Below are 13,331 nucleotides of genomic sequence, written 5' to 3'. Positions count from 1 at the left end.
GAACGTAGGTTCCACCGAGATTTGAACTCGGATCGCTGGATTCAAAGTCCAGAGTGCTAACCGTTACACCATGGAACCACGAGCGCCTCTTTGACAGCTGACCTGGCGGTAGATAGTGTTGCGGCTAGGGGGAACCAGTCAGAGCGAGGGGTTGTATCCCAGTGAGTTTTGGTCACTGGCCACCCTCGACCAAAAGAAAGCTGCATCTGCCGAAACCCGGGATTGAACCAGGGACCTTTAGATCTTCAGTCTAACGCTCTCCCAACTGAGCTATTTCGGCCACATCCACCTAGGGTTTGGTCTGCAGGGGTTTACGTGACACCACCCGTCGCTTTGAGAGAAGAGCAGAGACGAGCTAACAGAGAACAAAAGACGTTGGCCCGTACGGGGATCGAACCCGCGACCTTGGCGTTATTAGCACCACGCTCTAACCAACTGAGCTAACCGGCCTGGCTCCGGCCAGACGTCTGCCCAATTTCCCCAAAGTTTGCTGACTGCTCGTGGGCCCCTTAGCAGGCAGAAAAGCTTCAGGACCAAGCCTGACCACGGGCTCGTCCGGGATTTGAACCCGGGACCTCTCGCACCCAAAGCGAGAATCATACCCCTAGACCAACGAGCCACGCTCACGCAGCTGGCGCACCGCCGCCTGCCCTCGAGCGACGCTCTTCACGTGGCTTTGAATGCAGGGAGCATCCGGAAGTCTGCGCTTGTGGCAAAAAGCACCTCGATTTCTGAGAAACTTGTTTCTGCTCTACTCACCCTGTTACGGTCCTCAGGGGTGCAGACTTACTTGACCGCAACAGTCACTTCTGATACAGGATCACAATCTTGTGAAAGCCAAGTGGATCGTTTGTAATAAAGCAACAACAACAAGAAAGCCCAAAAAACAACATTAAAAACACAGAATGAAACAAGCAAGCATTAGAAGAAATGATTCTAAAAACAAACAAGTTGGCGGCGATCATAATAACCAAAAGCAAAGAAGACAAATAGCAACAACAAAAGAAAGAAAAAATTAACTGCAATGGAAGAAATGACACACCTCGAGACAAGGTCAAAGGCAAAGGAATGAAAGTGGGACTTTGAATGGATTCAATAATGGTGGTCGACCTAACAGGGAGAAGATTCTGCCTTCTGTGACCAGGGGAATTAGCTCAAATGGTAGAGCGCTCGCTTAGCATGCGAGAGGTAGCGGGATCGATGCCCGCATTCTCCAAAGGGCTCCTGCCCTTTTACGCGCACGTCCCCAAGGAGACAGACTGCGCTTTTTGCGGTGCGAAACGTACCCTCGCAGTTGCGTGAGCCTTTGGGGCCCACTGCTGTCAAAAGAATTTCTCAGAACGGGCCCTGCGCACATTCGTGGCAAAAGCAGGTCCCACCGAGATTTGAACTCGGATCGCTGGATTCAGAGTCCAGAGTGCTAACCATTACACCATGGAACCTTGACGAGAGAGGCCGCTGCTCAGAGGAAAGCAAAGAAGAAGTGGCTTACGGCTCACCAGCAACAAAAGTTGAGCCTTTTTTGTTTTTATCTGCCGCAAGAAGGAACGTAGGTTCCACCGAGATTTGAACTCGGATCGCTGGATTCAAAGTCCAGAGTGCTAACCGTTACACCATGGAACCACGAGCGCCTCTTTGACAGCTGACCTGGCGGTAGATAGTGTTGCGGCTAGGGGGAACCAGTCAGAGCGAGGGGTTGTATCCCAGTGAGTTTTGGTCACTGGCCACCCTCGACCAAAAGAAAGCTGCATCTGCCGAAACCCGGGATTGAACCAGGGACCTTTAGATCTTCAGTCTAACGCTCTCCCAACTGAGCTATTTCGGCCACATCCACCTAGGGTTTGGTCTGCAGGGGTTTACGTGACACCACCCGTCGCTTTGAGAGAAGAGCAGAGACGAGCTAACAGAGAACAAAAGACGTTGGCCCGTACGGGGATCGAACCCGCGACCTTGGCGTTATTAGCACCACGCTCTAACCAACTGAGCTAACCGGCCTGGCTCCGGCCAGACGTCTGCCCAATTTCCCCAAAGTTTGCTGACTGCTCGTGGGCCCCTTAGCAGGCAGAAAAGCTTCAGGACCAAGCCTGACCACGGGCTCGTCCGGGATTTGAACCCGGGACCTCTCGCACCCAAAGCGAGAATCATACCCCTAGACCAACGAGCCACGCTCACGCAGCTGGCGCACCGCCGCCTGCCCTCGAGCGACGCTCTTCACGTGGCTTTGAATGCAGGGAGCATCCGGAAGTCTGCGCTTGTGGCAAAAAGCACCTCGATTTCTGAGAAACTTGTTTCTGCCCTGCTCTACTCACCCTGTTACGGTCCTCAGGGGTGCAGACTTACTTGACCGCAACAGTCACTTCTGATACAGGATCACAATCTTGTGAAAGCCAAGTGGATCGTTTGTAATAAAGCAACAACAACAAGAAAGCCCAAAAAACAACATTAAAAACACTGAATGAAACAAGCAAGCATTAGAAGAAATGAGTCTAAAAACAAACAAGTTGGCGGCGATCATAATAACCAAAAGCAAAGAAGACAAATAGCAACAACAAAAGAAAGAAAAAATTAACTGCAATGGAAGAAATGACACACCTCGAGACAAGGTCAAAGGCAAAGGAATGAAAGTGGGCCTTTGAATGGATTCAATAATGGTGGTGGACCTAACAGGGAGAAGATTCTGCCTTCTGCGGCCAGGGGAATTAGCTCAAATGGTAGAGCGCTCGCTTAGCATGCGAGAGGTAGCGGGATCGATGCCCGCATTCTCCAAAGGGCTCCTTCCCTTTTACGCGCACGTCCCCAAGGAGACAGACTGCGCTTTTTGCGGTGCGAAACGTACCCTCGCAGTTGCGTGAGCCTTTGGGGCCCACTGCTGTCAAAAGAATTTCTCAGAACGGGCCCTGAGCACATTCGTGGCAAAAGCAGGTCCCACCGAGATTTGAACTCGGATCGCTGGATTCAGAGTCCAGAGTGCTAACCATTACAACATGGAACCTTGACGAGAGAGGCCGCTGCTCAGAGGAAAGCAAAGAAGAAGTGGCTTACGGCTCACCAGCAACAAAAATAAAGTTGAGCCTTTTTTGTTTTTATCTGCCGCAAGAAGGCACGTAGGTTCCACCGAGATTTGAACTCGGATCGCTGGATTCAAAGTCCAGAGTGCTAACCGTTACACCATGGAACCACGAGCGCCTCTTTGACAGCTGACCTGGAGGTAGATAGTGTTGCGGCTAGGGGGAACCAGTCAGAGCGAGTGGTTGTATCCCAGTGAGTTTTGGTCACTGGCCACCCTCGACCAAAAGACAAAAGAAAGCTGCATCTGCCGAAACCCGGGATTGAACCAGGGACCTTTAGATCTTCAGTCTAACGCTCTCCCAACTGAGCTATTTCGGCCACATCTCCCTAGGGTGTGGTCTGCAGGGGTTTACGTGACACCACCCGTCGCTTTGAGAGAAGAGCAGAGACGAGCTAACAGAGAACAAAAGACGTTGGCCCGTACGGGGATCGAACCCGCGACCTTGGCGTTATTAGCACCACGCTCTAACCAACTGAGCTAACCGGCCTGGCTCCGGCCAGACGTCTGCCCAATTTCCCCAAAGTTTGCTGACTGCTCGTGGGCCCCTTAGCAGGCAGAAAAGCTTCAGGACCAAGCCTGACCACGGGCTCGTCCGGGATTTGAACACGGGACCTCTCGCACCCAAAGCGAGAATCATACCCCTAGACCAACGAGCCACGCTCACGCAGCTGGCGCACCGCCGCCTGCCCTCGAGCGACGCTCTTCACGTGGCTTTGAATGCAGGGAGCATCCGGAAGTCTGCGCTTGTGGCAAAAAGCACCTCGATTTCTGAGAAACTTGTTTCTGCCCAACTCACCCTGTTACGGTCCTCAGGGGTGCAGACTTACTTGACCGCAACAGTCACTTCTGATACAGGATCACAATCTTGTGAAAGCCAAGTGGATCGTTTGTAATAAAGCAACAACAACAAGAAAGCCCAAAAAACAACATTAAAAACACTGAATGAAACAAGCAAGCATTAGAAGAAATGAGTCTAAAAACAAACAAGTTGGCGGCGATCATAATAACCAAAAGCAAAGAAGACAAATAGCAACAACAAAAGAAAGAAAAAATTAACTGCAATGGAAGAAATGACACACCTCGAGACAAGGTCAAAGGCAAAGGAATGAAAGTGGGCCTTTGAATGGATTCAATAATGGTGGTGGACCTAACAGGGAGAAGATTCTGCCTTCTGCGGCCAGGGGAATTAGCTCAAATGGTAGAGCGCTCGCTTAGCATGCGAGAGGTAGCGGGATCGATGCCCGCATTCTCCAAAGGGCTCCTGCCCTTTTACGCGCACGTCCCCAAGGAGACAGACTGCGCTCTTTGCGGTGCGAAGTACCCTCGCAGTTGCGTGAGCCTTTGGGGCCCACTGCTGTCAAAAGAATTTCTCAGAACGGGCCCTGCGCACATTCGTGGCAAAAGCAGGTCCCACCGAGATTTGAACTCGGATCGCTGGATTCAGAGTCCAGAGTGCTAACCATTACACCATGGAACCTTGACGAGAGAGGCCGCTGCTCAGAGGAAAGCAAAGAAGAAGTGGCTTACGGCTCACCAGCAACAAAAATAAAGTTGAGCCTTTTTTGTTTTTATCTGCCGCAAGAAGGCACGTAGGTTCCACCGAGATTTGAACTCGGATCGCTGGATTCAAAGTCCAGAGTGCTAACCGTTACACCATGGAACTACGAGCGCCTCTTTGACAGCTGACCTGGAGGTAGATAGTGTTGCGGCTAGGGGGAACCAGTCAGAGCGAGGGGTTGTATCCCAGTGAGTTTTGGTCACTGGCCACCCTCGACCAAAAGAAAGCTGCATCTGCCGAAACCCGGGATTGAACCAGGGACCTTTAGATCTTCAGTCTAACGCTCTCCCAACTGAGCTATTTCGGCCACATCTCCCTAGGGTGTGGTCTGCAGGGGTTTACGTGACACCACCCGTCGCTTTGAGAGAAGAGCAGAGACGAGCTAACAGAGAACAAAAGACGTTGGCCCGTACGGGGATCGAACCCGCGACCTTGGCGTTATTAGCACCACGCTCTAACCAACTGAGCTAACCGGCCTGGCTCCGGCCAGACGTCTGCCCAATTTCCCCAAAGTTTGCTGACTGCTCGTGGGCCCCTTAGCAGGCAGAAAAGCTTCAGGACCAAGCCTGACCACGGGCTCGTCCGGGATTTGAACCCGGGACCTCTCGCACCCAAAGCGAGAATCATACCCCTAGACCAACGAGCCACGCTCACGCAGCTGGCGCACCGCCGCCTGCCCTCGAGCGACGCTCTTCACGTGGCTTTGAATGCAGGGAGCATCCGGAAGTCTGCGCTTGTGGCAAAAAGCACCTCGATTTCTGAGAAACTTGTTTCTGCCCTGCTCTACTCACCCTGTTACGGTCCTCAGGGGTGCAGACTTACTTGACCGCAACAGTCACTTCTGATACAGGATCACAATCTTGTGAAAGCCAAGTGGATCGTTTGTAATAAAGCAACAACAACAAGAAAGCCCAAAAAACAACATTAAAAACACTGAATGAAACAAGCAAGCATTAGAAGAAATGAGTCTAAAAACAAACAAGTTGGCGGCGATCATAATAACCAAAAGCAAAGAAGACAAATAGCAACAACAAAAGAAAGAAAAAATTAACTGCAATGGAAGAAATGACACACCTCGAGACAAGGTCAAAGGCAAAGGAATGAAAGTGGGCCTTTGAATGGATTCAATAATGGTGGTGGACCTAACAGGGAGAAGATTCTGCCTTCTGCGGCCAGGGGAATTAGCTCAAATGGTAGAGCGCTCGCTTAGCATGCGAGAGGTAGCGGGATCGATGCCCGCATTCTCCAAAGGGCTCCTGCCCTTTTACGCGCACGTCCCCAAGGAGACAGACTGCGCTTTTTGCGGTGCGAAACGTACCCTCGCAGTTGCGTGAGCCTTTGGGGCCCACTGCTGTCAAAAGAATTTCTCAGAACGGGCCCTGCGCACATTCGTGGCAAAAGCAGGTCCCACCGAGATTTGAACTCGGATCGCTGGATTCAGAGTCCAGAGTGCTAACCATTACACCATGGAACCTTGACGAGAGAGGCTGCTGCTCAGAGGAAAGCAAAGAAGAAGTGGCTTACGGCTCACCAGCAACAAAAATAAAGTTGAGCCTTTTTTGTTTTTATCTGCCGCAAGAAGGCACGTAGGTTCCACCGAGATTTGAACTCGGATCGCTGGATTCAAAGTCCAGAGTGCTAACCGTTACACCATGGAACCACGAGCGCCTCTTTGACAGCTGACCTGGCGGTAGATAGTGTTGCGGCTAGGGGGAACCAGTCAGAGCGAGGGGTTGTATCCCAGTGAGTTTTGGTCACTGGCCACCCTCGACCAAAAGAAAGCTGCATCTGCCAAAACCCGGGATTGAACCAGGGACCTTTAGATCTTCAGTCTAACGCTCTCCCAACTGAGCTATTTCGGCCATATCCACCTAGGGTTTGGTCTGCAGGGGTTTACGTGACACCACCCGTCACTTTGAGAGAAGAGCAGAGACGAGCTAACAGAGAACAAAAGACGTTGGCCCGTACGGGGATCGAACCCGCGACCTTGGCGTTATTAGCACCACGCTCTAACCAACTGAGCTAACCGGCCTGGCTCCGGCCAGACGTCTGCCCAATTTCCCCAAAGTTTGCTGACTGCTCGTGGGCCCCTTAGCAGGCAGAAAAGCTTCAGGACCAAGCCTGACCACGGGCTCGTCCGGGATTTGAACCCGGGACCTCTCGCACCCAAAGCGAGAATCATACCCCTAGACCAACGAGCCACGCTCACGCAGCTGGCGCACCGCCGCCTGTCCTCGAGCGACGCTCTTCACGTGGCTTTGAATGCAGGGAGCATCCGGAAGTCTGCGCTTGTGGCAAAAAGCACCTCGATTTCTGAGAAACTTGTTTCTGCCCTGCTCTACTCACCCTGTTACGGTCCTCAGGGGTGCAGACTTACTTGACCGCAACAGTCACTTCTGATACAGGATCACAATCTTGTGAAAGCCAAGTGGATCGTTTGTAATAAAGCAACAACAACAAGAAAGCCCAAAAAACAACATTAAAAACACTGAATGAAACAAGCAAGCATTAGAAGAAATGAGTCTAAAAACAAACAAGTTGGCGGCGATCATAATAACCAAAAGCAAAGAAGACAAATAGCAACAACAAAAGAAAGAAAAAATTAACTGCAATGGAAGAAATGACACACCTCGAGACAAGGTCAAAGGCAAAGGAATGAAAGTGGGCCTTTGAATGGATTCAATAATGGTGGTGGACCTAACAGGGAGAAGATTCTGCCTTCTGCGGCCAGGGGAATTAGCTCAAATGGTAGAGCGCTCGCTTAGCATGCGAGAGGTAGCGGGATCGATGCCCGCATTCTCCAAAGGGCTCCTGCCCTTTTAACCATTACACCATGGAACCTTGACGAGAGAGGCCGCTGCTCAGAGGAAAGCAAAGAAGAAGTGGCTTACGGCTCACCAGCAACAAAAATAAAGTTGAGCCTTTTTTGTTTTTATCTGCCGCAAGAAGGCACGTAGGTTCCACCGAGATTTGAACTCGGATCGCTGGATTCAAAGTCCAGAGTGCTTACCGTTACACCATGGAACCACGAGCGCCTCTTTGACAGCTGACCTGGAGGTAGATAGTGTTGCGGCTAGGGGGAACCAGTCAGAGAGAGGGGTTGTATCCCAGTGAGTTTTGGTCACTGGCCACCCTCGACCAAAAGACAAAAGATAGCTGCATCTGCCGAAACCCGGGATTGAACCAGGGACCTTTAGATCTTCAGTCTAACGCTCTCCCAACTGAGCTATTTGGGCCACATCCACCTAGGGTTTGGTCTGCAGGGGTTTACGTGACACCACCCGTCGCTTTGAGAGAAGAGCAGAGACGAGCTAACAGAGAACAAAAGACGTTGGCCCGTACGGGGATCGAACCCACGACCTTGGCGTTATTAGCACCACGCTCTAACCAACTGAGCTAACCGGCCTGGCTCCGGCCAGACGTCTGCCCAATTTCCCCAAAGTTTGCTGACTGCTCGTGGGCCCCTTAGCAGGCAGAAAAGCTTCAGGACCAAGCCTGACCACGGGCTCGTCCGGGATTTGAACCCGGGACCTCTCGCACCCAAAGCGAGAATCATACCCCTAGACCAACGAGCCACGCTCACGCAGCTGGCGCACCGCCGCCTGTCCTCGAGCGACGCTCTTCACGTGGCTTTGAATGCAGGGAGCATCCGGAAGTCTGCGCTTGTGGCAAAAAGCACCTCGATTTCTGAGAAACTTGTTTCTGCCCTGCTCTACTCACCCTGTTACGGTCCTCAGGGGTGCAGACTTACTTGACCGCAACAGTCACTTCTGATACAGGATCACAATCTTGTGAAAGCCAAGTGGATCGTTTGTAATAAAGCAACAACAACAAGAAAGCCCAAAAAACAACATTAAAAACACTGAATGAAACAAGCAAGCATTAGAAGAAATGAGTCTAAAAACAAACAAGTTGGCGGCGATCATAATAACCAAAAGCAAAGAAGACAAATAGCAACAACAAAAGAAAGAAAAAATTAACTGCAATGGAAGAAATGACACACCTCGAGACAAGGTCAAAGGCAAAGGAATGAAAGTGGGCCTTTGAATGGATTCAATAATGGTGGTGGACCTAACAGGGAGAAGATTCTGCCTTCTGCGGCCAGGGGAATTAGCTCAAATGGTAGAGCGCTCGCTTAGCATGCGAGAGGTAGCGGGATCGATGCCCGCATTCTCCAAAGGGCTCCTGACCTTTTAACCATTACACCATGGAACCTTGACGAGAGAGGCCGCTGCTCAGAGGAAAGCAAAGAAGAAGTGGCTTACGGCTCACCAGCAACAAAAATAAAGTTGAGCCTTTTTTGTTTTTATCTGCCGCAAGAAGGCACGTAGGTTCCACCGAGATTTGAACTCGGATCGCTGGATTCAAAGTCCAGAGTGCTAACCGTTACACCATGGAACCACGAGCGCCTCTTTGACAGCTGACCTGGAGGTAGATAGTGTTGCGGCTAGGGGGAACCAGTCAGAGAGAGGGGTTGTATCCCAGTGAGTTTTGGTCACTGGCCACCCTCGACCAAAAGAAAGCTGCATCTGCCGAAACCAGGGATTGAACCAGGGACCTTTAGATCTTCAGTCTAACGCTCTCCCAACTGAGCTATTTCGGCCACATCCCCCTAGGGTTTGGTCTGCAGGGGTTTACGTGACACCACCCGTCGCTTTGAGAGAAGAGCAGAGACGAGCTAACAGAGAACAAAAGACGTTGGCCCGTACGGGGATCGAACCCGCGACCTTGGCGTTATTAGCACCACGCTCTAACCAACTGAGCTAACCGGCCTGGCTCTGGCCAGACGTCTGCCCAATTTCCCCAAAGTTTGCTGACTGCTCGTGGGCCCCTTAGCAGGCAGAAAAGCTTCAGGACCAAGCCTGACCACGGGCTCGTCCGGGATTTGAACCCGGGACCTCTCGCACCCAAAGCGAGAATCATACCCCTAGACCAACGAGCCACGCTCACGCAGCTGGCGCACCGCCGCCTGCCCTCGAGCGACGCTCTTCACGTGGCTTTGAATGCAGGGAGCATCCGGAAGTCTGCGCTTGTGGCAAAAAGCACCTCGATTTCTGAGAAACTTGTTTCTGCCCTGCTCTACTCACCCTGTTACGGTCCTCAGGGGTGCAGACTTACTTGACCGCAACAGTCACTTCTGATACAGGATCACAATCTTGTGAAAGCCAAGTGGATCGTTTGTAATAAAGCAACAACAACAAGAAAGCCCAAAAAACAACATTAAAAACACTGAATGAAACAAGCAAGCATTAGAAGAAATGAGTCTAAAAACAAACAAGTTGGCGGCGATCATAATAACCAAAAGCAAAGAAGACAAATAGCAACAACAAAAGAAAGAAAAAATTAACTGCAATGGAAGAAATGACACACCTCGAGACAAGGTCAAAGGCAAAGGAATGAAAGTGGGCCTTTGAATGGATTCAATAATGGTGGTGGACCTAACAGGGAGAAGATTCTGCCTTCTGAGGCCAGGGGAATTAGCTCAAATGGTAGAGCGCTCGCTTAGCATGCGAGAGGTAGCGGGATCGATGCCCGCATTCTCCAAAGGGCTCCTGCCCTTTTACGCGCACGTCCCCAAGGAGACAGACTGCGCTTTTTGCGGTGCGAAACGTACCCTCGCAGTTGCGTGAGCCTTTGGGGCCCACTGCTGTCAAAAGAATTTCTCAGAACGGGCCCTGCGCACATTCGTGGCAAAAGCAGGTCCCACCGAGATTTGAACTCGGATCGCTGGATTCAGAGTCCAGAGTGCTAACCATTACACCATGGAACCTTGACGAGAGAGGCCGCTGCTCAGAGGAAAGCAAAGAAGAAGTGGCTTACGGCTCACCAGCAACAAAAGTTGAGCCTTTTTTGTTTTTATCTGCCGCAAGAAGGCACGTAGGTTCCACCGAGATTTGAACTCGGATCGCTGGATTCAAAGTCCAGAGTGCTAACCGTTACACCATGGAACCACGAGCGCCTTTTTGACAGCTGACCTGGCGGTAGATAGTGTTGCGGCTAGGGGGAACCAGTCAGAGCGAGGGGTTGTATCCCAGTGAGTTTTGGTCACTGGCCACCCTCGACCAAAAGAAAGCTGCATCTGCCGAAACCCGGGATTGAACCAGGGACCTTTAGATCTTCAGTCTAACGCTCTCCCAACTGAGCTATTTCGGCCAAACTTGTTTCTGCCCTGCTCTACTCACCCTGTTACGGTCCTCAGGGGTGCAGACTTACTTGACCGCAACAGTCACTTCTGATACAGGATCACAATCTTGTGAAAGCCAAGTGGATCGTTTGTAATAAAGCAACAACAACAAGAAAGCCCAAAAAACAACATTAAAAACACTGAATGAAACAAGCAAGCATTAGAAGAAATGAGTCTAAAAACAAACAAGTTGGCGGCGATCATAATAACCAAAAGCAAAGAAGACAAATAGCAACAACAAAAGAAAGAAAAAATTAACTGCAATGGAAGAAATGACACACCTCGAGACAAGGTCAAAGGCAAAGGAATGAAAGTGGGCCTTTGAATGGATTCAATAATGGTGGTCGACCTAACAGGGAGAAGATTCTGCCTTCTGCGGCCAGGGGAATTAGCTCAAATGGTAGAGCGCTCGCTTAGCATGCGAGAGGTAGCGGGATCGATGCCCGCATTCTCCAAAGGGCTCCTGCCCTTTTACGCGCACGTCCCCAAGGAGACAGACTGCGCTTTTTGCGGTGCGAAACGTACCCTCGCAGTTGCGTGAGCCTTTGGGGCCCACTGCTGTCAAAAGAATTTCTCAGAACGGGCCCTGCGCACATTCGTGGCAAAAGCAGGTCCCACCGAGATTTGAACTCGGATCGCTGGATTCAGAGTCCAGAGTGCTAACCATTACACCATGGAACCTTGACGAGAGAGGCCGCTGCTCAGAGGAAAGCAAAGAAGAAGTGGCTTACGGCTCACCAGCAACAAAAATAAAGTTGAGCCTTTTTTGTTTTTATCTGCCGCAAGAAGGCACGTAGGTTCCACCGAGATTTGAACTCGGATCTCTGGATTCAAAGTCCAGAGTGCTAACCGTTACACCATGGAACCACGAGCGCCTCTTTGACAGCTGACCTGGAGGTAGATAGTGTTGCGGCTAGGGGGAACCAGTCAGAGCGAGGGGTTGTATCCCAGTGAGCTTTGGTCACTGGCCACCCTCGACCAAAAGACAAAAGAAAGCTGCATCTGCCGAAACCCGGGATTGAACCAGGGACCTTTAGATCTTCAGTCTAACGCTCTCCCAACTGAGCTATTTCGGCCACATCCACCTAGGGTTTGGTCTGCAGGGGTTTACGTGACACCACCCGTCGCTTTGAGAGAAGAGCAGAGACGAGCTAACAGAGAACAAAAGACGTTGGCCCGTACGGGGATCGAACCCGCGACCTTGGCGTTATTAGCACCACGCTCTAACCAACTGAGCTAACCAGCCTGGCTCCGGCCAGACGTCTGCCCAATTTCCCCAAAGTTTGCTGACTGCTCGTGGGCCCCTTAGCAGGCAGAAAAGCTTCAGGACCAAGCCTGACCACGGGCTCGTCCGGGATTTGAACCCGGGACCTCTCGCACCCAAAGCGAGAATCATACCCCTAGACCAACGAGCCACGCTCACGCAGCTGGCGCACCGCCGCCTGCCCTCGAGCGACGCTCTTCACGTGGCTTTGAATGCAGGGAGCATCCGGAAGTCTGCGCTTGTGGCAAAAAGCACCTCGATTTCTGAGAAACTTGTTTCTGCCCTGCTCTACTCACCCTGTTACGGTCCTCAGGGGTGCAGACTTACTTGACCGCAACAGTCACTTCTGATACAGGATCACAATCTTGTGAAAGCCAAGTGGATCGTTTGTAATAAAGCAACAACAACAAGAAAGCCCAAAAAACAACATTAAAAACACTGAATGAAACAAGCAAGCATTAGAAGAAATGAGTCTAAAAACAAACAAGTTGGCGGCGATCATAATAACCAAAAGCAAAGAAGACAAATAGCAACAACAAAAGAAAGAAAAAATTAACTGCAATGGAAGAAATGACACACCTCGAGACAAGGTCAAAGGCAAAGGAATGAAAGTGGGCCTTTGAATGGATTCAATAATGGTGGTGGACCTAACAGGGAGAAGATTCTGCCTTCTGCGGCCAGGGGAATTAGCTCAAATGGTAGAGCGCTCGCTTAGCATGGGAGAGGTAGCGGGATCGATGCCCGCATTCTCCAAAGGGCTCCTGCCCTTTTACGCGCACGTCCCCAAGGAGACAGACTGCGCTTTTTGCGGTGCGAAACGTACCCTCGCAGTTGCGTGAGCCTTTGGGGCCCACTGCTGTCAAAAGAATTTCTCAGAACGGGCCCTGCGCACATTCGTGGCAAAAGCAGGTCCCACCGAGATTTGAACTCGGATCGCTGGATTCAGAGTCCAGAGTGCTAACCATTACACCATGGAACCTTGACGAGAGAGGCCGCTGCTCAGAGGAAAGCAAAGAAGAAGTGGCTTACGGCTCACCAGCAACAAAAATAAAGTTGAGCCTTTTTTGTTTTTATCTGCCGCAAGAAGGCACGTAGGTTCCACCGAGATTTGAACTCGGATCGCTGGATTCAAAGTCCAGAGTGCTAACCGTTACACCATGGAACCACGAGCGCCTCTTTGACAGCTGACCTGGAGGTAGATAGTGTTGCGGCTAGGGGGAACCAGTCAGAGCGAGGGGTTGTATCCCAGTGAGTT

General features: G+C 51.1%; 50 non-coding genes across 50 annotated transcripts; 8 read left to right on the top strand and 42 right to left on the bottom strand.

Moving 5' to 3' along the window:
- Positions 1-6: 6 nt before the first annotated feature.
- Positions 7-78, bottom strand: trnaq-uug (transfer RNA glutamine (anticodon UUG)). Its single transcript has one exon. It is a non-coding gene; the product is annotated as a tRNA-Gln (tRNA).
- Positions 79-207: 129 nt separating this feature from the next.
- On the bottom strand, positions 208-280 carry trnaf-gaa (transfer RNA phenylalanine (anticodon GAA)). The gene has a single exon. It is a non-coding gene; the product is annotated as a tRNA-Phe (tRNA).
- Positions 281-376: 96 nt separating this feature from the next.
- Positions 377-450, bottom strand: trnai-aau (transfer RNA isoleucine (anticodon AAU)). The gene has a single exon. It is a non-coding gene; the product is annotated as a tRNA-Ile (tRNA).
- A 97-nt stretch (positions 451-547) lies between these two features.
- trnap-ugg (transfer RNA proline (anticodon UGG)) lies at positions 548-619 on the bottom strand. The gene has a single exon. It is a non-coding gene; the product is annotated as a tRNA-Pro (tRNA).
- A 524-nt stretch (positions 620-1,143) lies between these two features.
- On the top strand, positions 1,144-1,216 carry trnaa-agc (transfer RNA alanine (anticodon AGC)). The gene has a single exon. It is a non-coding gene; the product is annotated as a tRNA-Ala (tRNA).
- A 154-nt stretch (positions 1,217-1,370) lies between these two features.
- trnaq-cug (transfer RNA glutamine (anticodon CUG)) lies at positions 1,371-1,442 on the bottom strand. Its single transcript has one exon. It is a non-coding gene; the product is annotated as a tRNA-Gln (tRNA).
- Positions 1,443-1,551: 109 nt separating this feature from the next.
- On the bottom strand, positions 1,552-1,623 carry trnaq-uug (transfer RNA glutamine (anticodon UUG)). The gene has a single exon. It is a non-coding gene; the product is annotated as a tRNA-Gln (tRNA).
- Positions 1,624-1,752: 129 nt separating this feature from the next.
- Positions 1,753-1,825, bottom strand: trnaf-gaa (transfer RNA phenylalanine (anticodon GAA)). Its single transcript has one exon. It is a non-coding gene; the product is annotated as a tRNA-Phe (tRNA).
- Positions 1,826-1,921: 96 nt separating this feature from the next.
- On the bottom strand, positions 1,922-1,995 carry trnai-aau (transfer RNA isoleucine (anticodon AAU)). The gene has a single exon. It is a non-coding gene; the product is annotated as a tRNA-Ile (tRNA).
- A 97-nt stretch (positions 1,996-2,092) lies between these two features.
- On the bottom strand, positions 2,093-2,164 carry trnap-ugg (transfer RNA proline (anticodon UGG)). Its single transcript has one exon. It is a non-coding gene; the product is annotated as a tRNA-Pro (tRNA).
- Positions 2,165-2,693: 529 nt separating this feature from the next.
- Positions 2,694-2,766, top strand: trnaa-agc (transfer RNA alanine (anticodon AGC)). Its single transcript has one exon. It is a non-coding gene; the product is annotated as a tRNA-Ala (tRNA).
- A 154-nt stretch (positions 2,767-2,920) lies between these two features.
- trnaq-cug (transfer RNA glutamine (anticodon CUG)) lies at positions 2,921-2,992 on the bottom strand. The gene has a single exon. It is a non-coding gene; the product is annotated as a tRNA-Gln (tRNA).
- A 114-nt stretch (positions 2,993-3,106) lies between these two features.
- Positions 3,107-3,178, bottom strand: trnaq-uug (transfer RNA glutamine (anticodon UUG)). The gene has a single exon. It is a non-coding gene; the product is annotated as a tRNA-Gln (tRNA).
- A 136-nt stretch (positions 3,179-3,314) lies between these two features.
- On the bottom strand, positions 3,315-3,387 carry trnaf-gaa (transfer RNA phenylalanine (anticodon GAA)). The gene has a single exon. It is a non-coding gene; the product is annotated as a tRNA-Phe (tRNA).
- A 96-nt stretch (positions 3,388-3,483) lies between these two features.
- trnai-aau (transfer RNA isoleucine (anticodon AAU)) lies at positions 3,484-3,557 on the bottom strand. The gene has a single exon. It is a non-coding gene; the product is annotated as a tRNA-Ile (tRNA).
- Positions 3,558-3,654: 97 nt separating this feature from the next.
- On the bottom strand, positions 3,655-3,726 carry trnap-ugg (transfer RNA proline (anticodon UGG)). Its single transcript has one exon. It is a non-coding gene; the product is annotated as a tRNA-Pro (tRNA).
- A 524-nt stretch (positions 3,727-4,250) lies between these two features.
- trnaa-agc (transfer RNA alanine (anticodon AGC)) lies at positions 4,251-4,323 on the top strand. Its single transcript has one exon. It is a non-coding gene; the product is annotated as a tRNA-Ala (tRNA).
- A 152-nt stretch (positions 4,324-4,475) lies between these two features.
- trnaq-cug (transfer RNA glutamine (anticodon CUG)) lies at positions 4,476-4,547 on the bottom strand. The gene has a single exon. It is a non-coding gene; the product is annotated as a tRNA-Gln (tRNA).
- Positions 4,548-4,661: 114 nt separating this feature from the next.
- On the bottom strand, positions 4,662-4,733 carry trnaq-uug (transfer RNA glutamine (anticodon UUG)). Its single transcript has one exon. It is a non-coding gene; the product is annotated as a tRNA-Gln (tRNA).
- Positions 4,734-4,862: 129 nt separating this feature from the next.
- On the bottom strand, positions 4,863-4,935 carry trnaf-gaa (transfer RNA phenylalanine (anticodon GAA)). Its single transcript has one exon. It is a non-coding gene; the product is annotated as a tRNA-Phe (tRNA).
- Positions 4,936-5,031: 96 nt separating this feature from the next.
- trnai-aau (transfer RNA isoleucine (anticodon AAU)) lies at positions 5,032-5,105 on the bottom strand. The gene has a single exon. It is a non-coding gene; the product is annotated as a tRNA-Ile (tRNA).
- Positions 5,106-5,202: 97 nt separating this feature from the next.
- trnap-ugg (transfer RNA proline (anticodon UGG)) lies at positions 5,203-5,274 on the bottom strand. The gene has a single exon. It is a non-coding gene; the product is annotated as a tRNA-Pro (tRNA).
- Positions 5,275-5,803: 529 nt separating this feature from the next.
- trnaa-agc (transfer RNA alanine (anticodon AGC)) lies at positions 5,804-5,876 on the top strand. Its single transcript has one exon. It is a non-coding gene; the product is annotated as a tRNA-Ala (tRNA).
- Positions 5,877-6,030: 154 nt separating this feature from the next.
- trnaq-cug (transfer RNA glutamine (anticodon CUG)) lies at positions 6,031-6,102 on the bottom strand. The gene has a single exon. It is a non-coding gene; the product is annotated as a tRNA-Gln (tRNA).
- A 114-nt stretch (positions 6,103-6,216) lies between these two features.
- trnaq-uug (transfer RNA glutamine (anticodon UUG)) lies at positions 6,217-6,288 on the bottom strand. Its single transcript has one exon. It is a non-coding gene; the product is annotated as a tRNA-Gln (tRNA).
- A 129-nt stretch (positions 6,289-6,417) lies between these two features.
- Positions 6,418-6,490, bottom strand: trnaf-gaa (transfer RNA phenylalanine (anticodon GAA)). The gene has a single exon. It is a non-coding gene; the product is annotated as a tRNA-Phe (tRNA).
- A 96-nt stretch (positions 6,491-6,586) lies between these two features.
- On the bottom strand, positions 6,587-6,660 carry trnai-aau (transfer RNA isoleucine (anticodon AAU)). The gene has a single exon. It is a non-coding gene; the product is annotated as a tRNA-Ile (tRNA).
- A 97-nt stretch (positions 6,661-6,757) lies between these two features.
- Positions 6,758-6,829, bottom strand: trnap-ugg (transfer RNA proline (anticodon UGG)). The gene has a single exon. It is a non-coding gene; the product is annotated as a tRNA-Pro (tRNA).
- A 529-nt stretch (positions 6,830-7,358) lies between these two features.
- trnaa-agc (transfer RNA alanine (anticodon AGC)) lies at positions 7,359-7,431 on the top strand. The gene has a single exon. It is a non-coding gene; the product is annotated as a tRNA-Ala (tRNA).
- Positions 7,432-7,583: 152 nt separating this feature from the next.
- trnaq-uug (transfer RNA glutamine (anticodon UUG)) lies at positions 7,584-7,655 on the bottom strand. The gene has a single exon. It is a non-coding gene; the product is annotated as a tRNA-Gln (tRNA).
- A 136-nt stretch (positions 7,656-7,791) lies between these two features.
- On the bottom strand, positions 7,792-7,864 carry trnaf-gaa (transfer RNA phenylalanine (anticodon GAA)). The gene has a single exon. It is a non-coding gene; the product is annotated as a tRNA-Phe (tRNA).
- Positions 7,865-7,960: 96 nt separating this feature from the next.
- trnai-aau (transfer RNA isoleucine (anticodon AAU)) lies at positions 7,961-8,034 on the bottom strand. Its single transcript has one exon. It is a non-coding gene; the product is annotated as a tRNA-Ile (tRNA).
- Positions 8,035-8,131: 97 nt separating this feature from the next.
- On the bottom strand, positions 8,132-8,203 carry trnap-ugg (transfer RNA proline (anticodon UGG)). The gene has a single exon. It is a non-coding gene; the product is annotated as a tRNA-Pro (tRNA).
- Positions 8,204-8,732: 529 nt separating this feature from the next.
- trnaa-agc (transfer RNA alanine (anticodon AGC)) lies at positions 8,733-8,805 on the top strand. The gene has a single exon. It is a non-coding gene; the product is annotated as a tRNA-Ala (tRNA).
- A 152-nt stretch (positions 8,806-8,957) lies between these two features.
- trnaq-uug (transfer RNA glutamine (anticodon UUG)) lies at positions 8,958-9,029 on the bottom strand. The gene has a single exon. It is a non-coding gene; the product is annotated as a tRNA-Gln (tRNA).
- A 129-nt stretch (positions 9,030-9,158) lies between these two features.
- On the bottom strand, positions 9,159-9,231 carry trnaf-gaa (transfer RNA phenylalanine (anticodon GAA)). The gene has a single exon. It is a non-coding gene; the product is annotated as a tRNA-Phe (tRNA).
- A 96-nt stretch (positions 9,232-9,327) lies between these two features.
- trnai-aau (transfer RNA isoleucine (anticodon AAU)) lies at positions 9,328-9,401 on the bottom strand. Its single transcript has one exon. It is a non-coding gene; the product is annotated as a tRNA-Ile (tRNA).
- Positions 9,402-9,498: 97 nt separating this feature from the next.
- Positions 9,499-9,570, bottom strand: trnap-ugg (transfer RNA proline (anticodon UGG)). The gene has a single exon. It is a non-coding gene; the product is annotated as a tRNA-Pro (tRNA).
- Positions 9,571-10,099: 529 nt separating this feature from the next.
- On the top strand, positions 10,100-10,172 carry trnaa-agc (transfer RNA alanine (anticodon AGC)). Its single transcript has one exon. It is a non-coding gene; the product is annotated as a tRNA-Ala (tRNA).
- A 154-nt stretch (positions 10,173-10,326) lies between these two features.
- trnaq-cug (transfer RNA glutamine (anticodon CUG)) lies at positions 10,327-10,398 on the bottom strand. The gene has a single exon. It is a non-coding gene; the product is annotated as a tRNA-Gln (tRNA).
- A 109-nt stretch (positions 10,399-10,507) lies between these two features.
- Positions 10,508-10,579, bottom strand: trnaq-uug (transfer RNA glutamine (anticodon UUG)). Its single transcript has one exon. It is a non-coding gene; the product is annotated as a tRNA-Gln (tRNA).
- Positions 10,580-10,708: 129 nt separating this feature from the next.
- Positions 10,709-10,781, bottom strand: trnaf-gaa (transfer RNA phenylalanine (anticodon GAA)). The gene has a single exon. It is a non-coding gene; the product is annotated as a tRNA-Phe (tRNA).
- Positions 10,782-11,194: 413 nt separating this feature from the next.
- Positions 11,195-11,267, top strand: trnaa-agc (transfer RNA alanine (anticodon AGC)). Its single transcript has one exon. It is a non-coding gene; the product is annotated as a tRNA-Ala (tRNA).
- Positions 11,268-11,421: 154 nt separating this feature from the next.
- On the bottom strand, positions 11,422-11,493 carry trnaq-cug (transfer RNA glutamine (anticodon CUG)). The gene has a single exon. It is a non-coding gene; the product is annotated as a tRNA-Gln (tRNA).
- Positions 11,494-11,607: 114 nt separating this feature from the next.
- On the bottom strand, positions 11,608-11,679 carry trnaq-uug (transfer RNA glutamine (anticodon UUG)). The gene has a single exon. It is a non-coding gene; the product is annotated as a tRNA-Gln (tRNA).
- Positions 11,680-11,815: 136 nt separating this feature from the next.
- Positions 11,816-11,888, bottom strand: trnaf-gaa (transfer RNA phenylalanine (anticodon GAA)). The gene has a single exon. It is a non-coding gene; the product is annotated as a tRNA-Phe (tRNA).
- Positions 11,889-11,984: 96 nt separating this feature from the next.
- On the bottom strand, positions 11,985-12,058 carry trnai-aau (transfer RNA isoleucine (anticodon AAU)). Its single transcript has one exon. It is a non-coding gene; the product is annotated as a tRNA-Ile (tRNA).
- Positions 12,059-12,155: 97 nt separating this feature from the next.
- trnap-ugg (transfer RNA proline (anticodon UGG)) lies at positions 12,156-12,227 on the bottom strand. The gene has a single exon. It is a non-coding gene; the product is annotated as a tRNA-Pro (tRNA).
- Positions 12,228-12,983: 756 nt separating this feature from the next.
- Positions 12,984-13,055, bottom strand: trnaq-cug (transfer RNA glutamine (anticodon CUG)). The gene has a single exon. It is a non-coding gene; the product is annotated as a tRNA-Gln (tRNA).
- Positions 13,056-13,169: 114 nt separating this feature from the next.
- On the bottom strand, positions 13,170-13,241 carry trnaq-uug (transfer RNA glutamine (anticodon UUG)). The gene has a single exon. It is a non-coding gene; the product is annotated as a tRNA-Gln (tRNA).
- Between the last annotated feature and the right edge of the window lie 90 nt (positions 13,242-13,331).

Source organism: Garra rufa, chromosome 20, assembly GCF_049309525.1.
Source record: "Garra rufa chromosome 20, GarRuf1.0, whole genome shotgun sequence".
NCBI lineage: Eukaryota > Metazoa > Chordata > Actinopteri > Cypriniformes > Cyprinidae > Garra > Garra rufa.
This window is presented reverse-complemented; position numbering and strand designations above follow the sequence as displayed.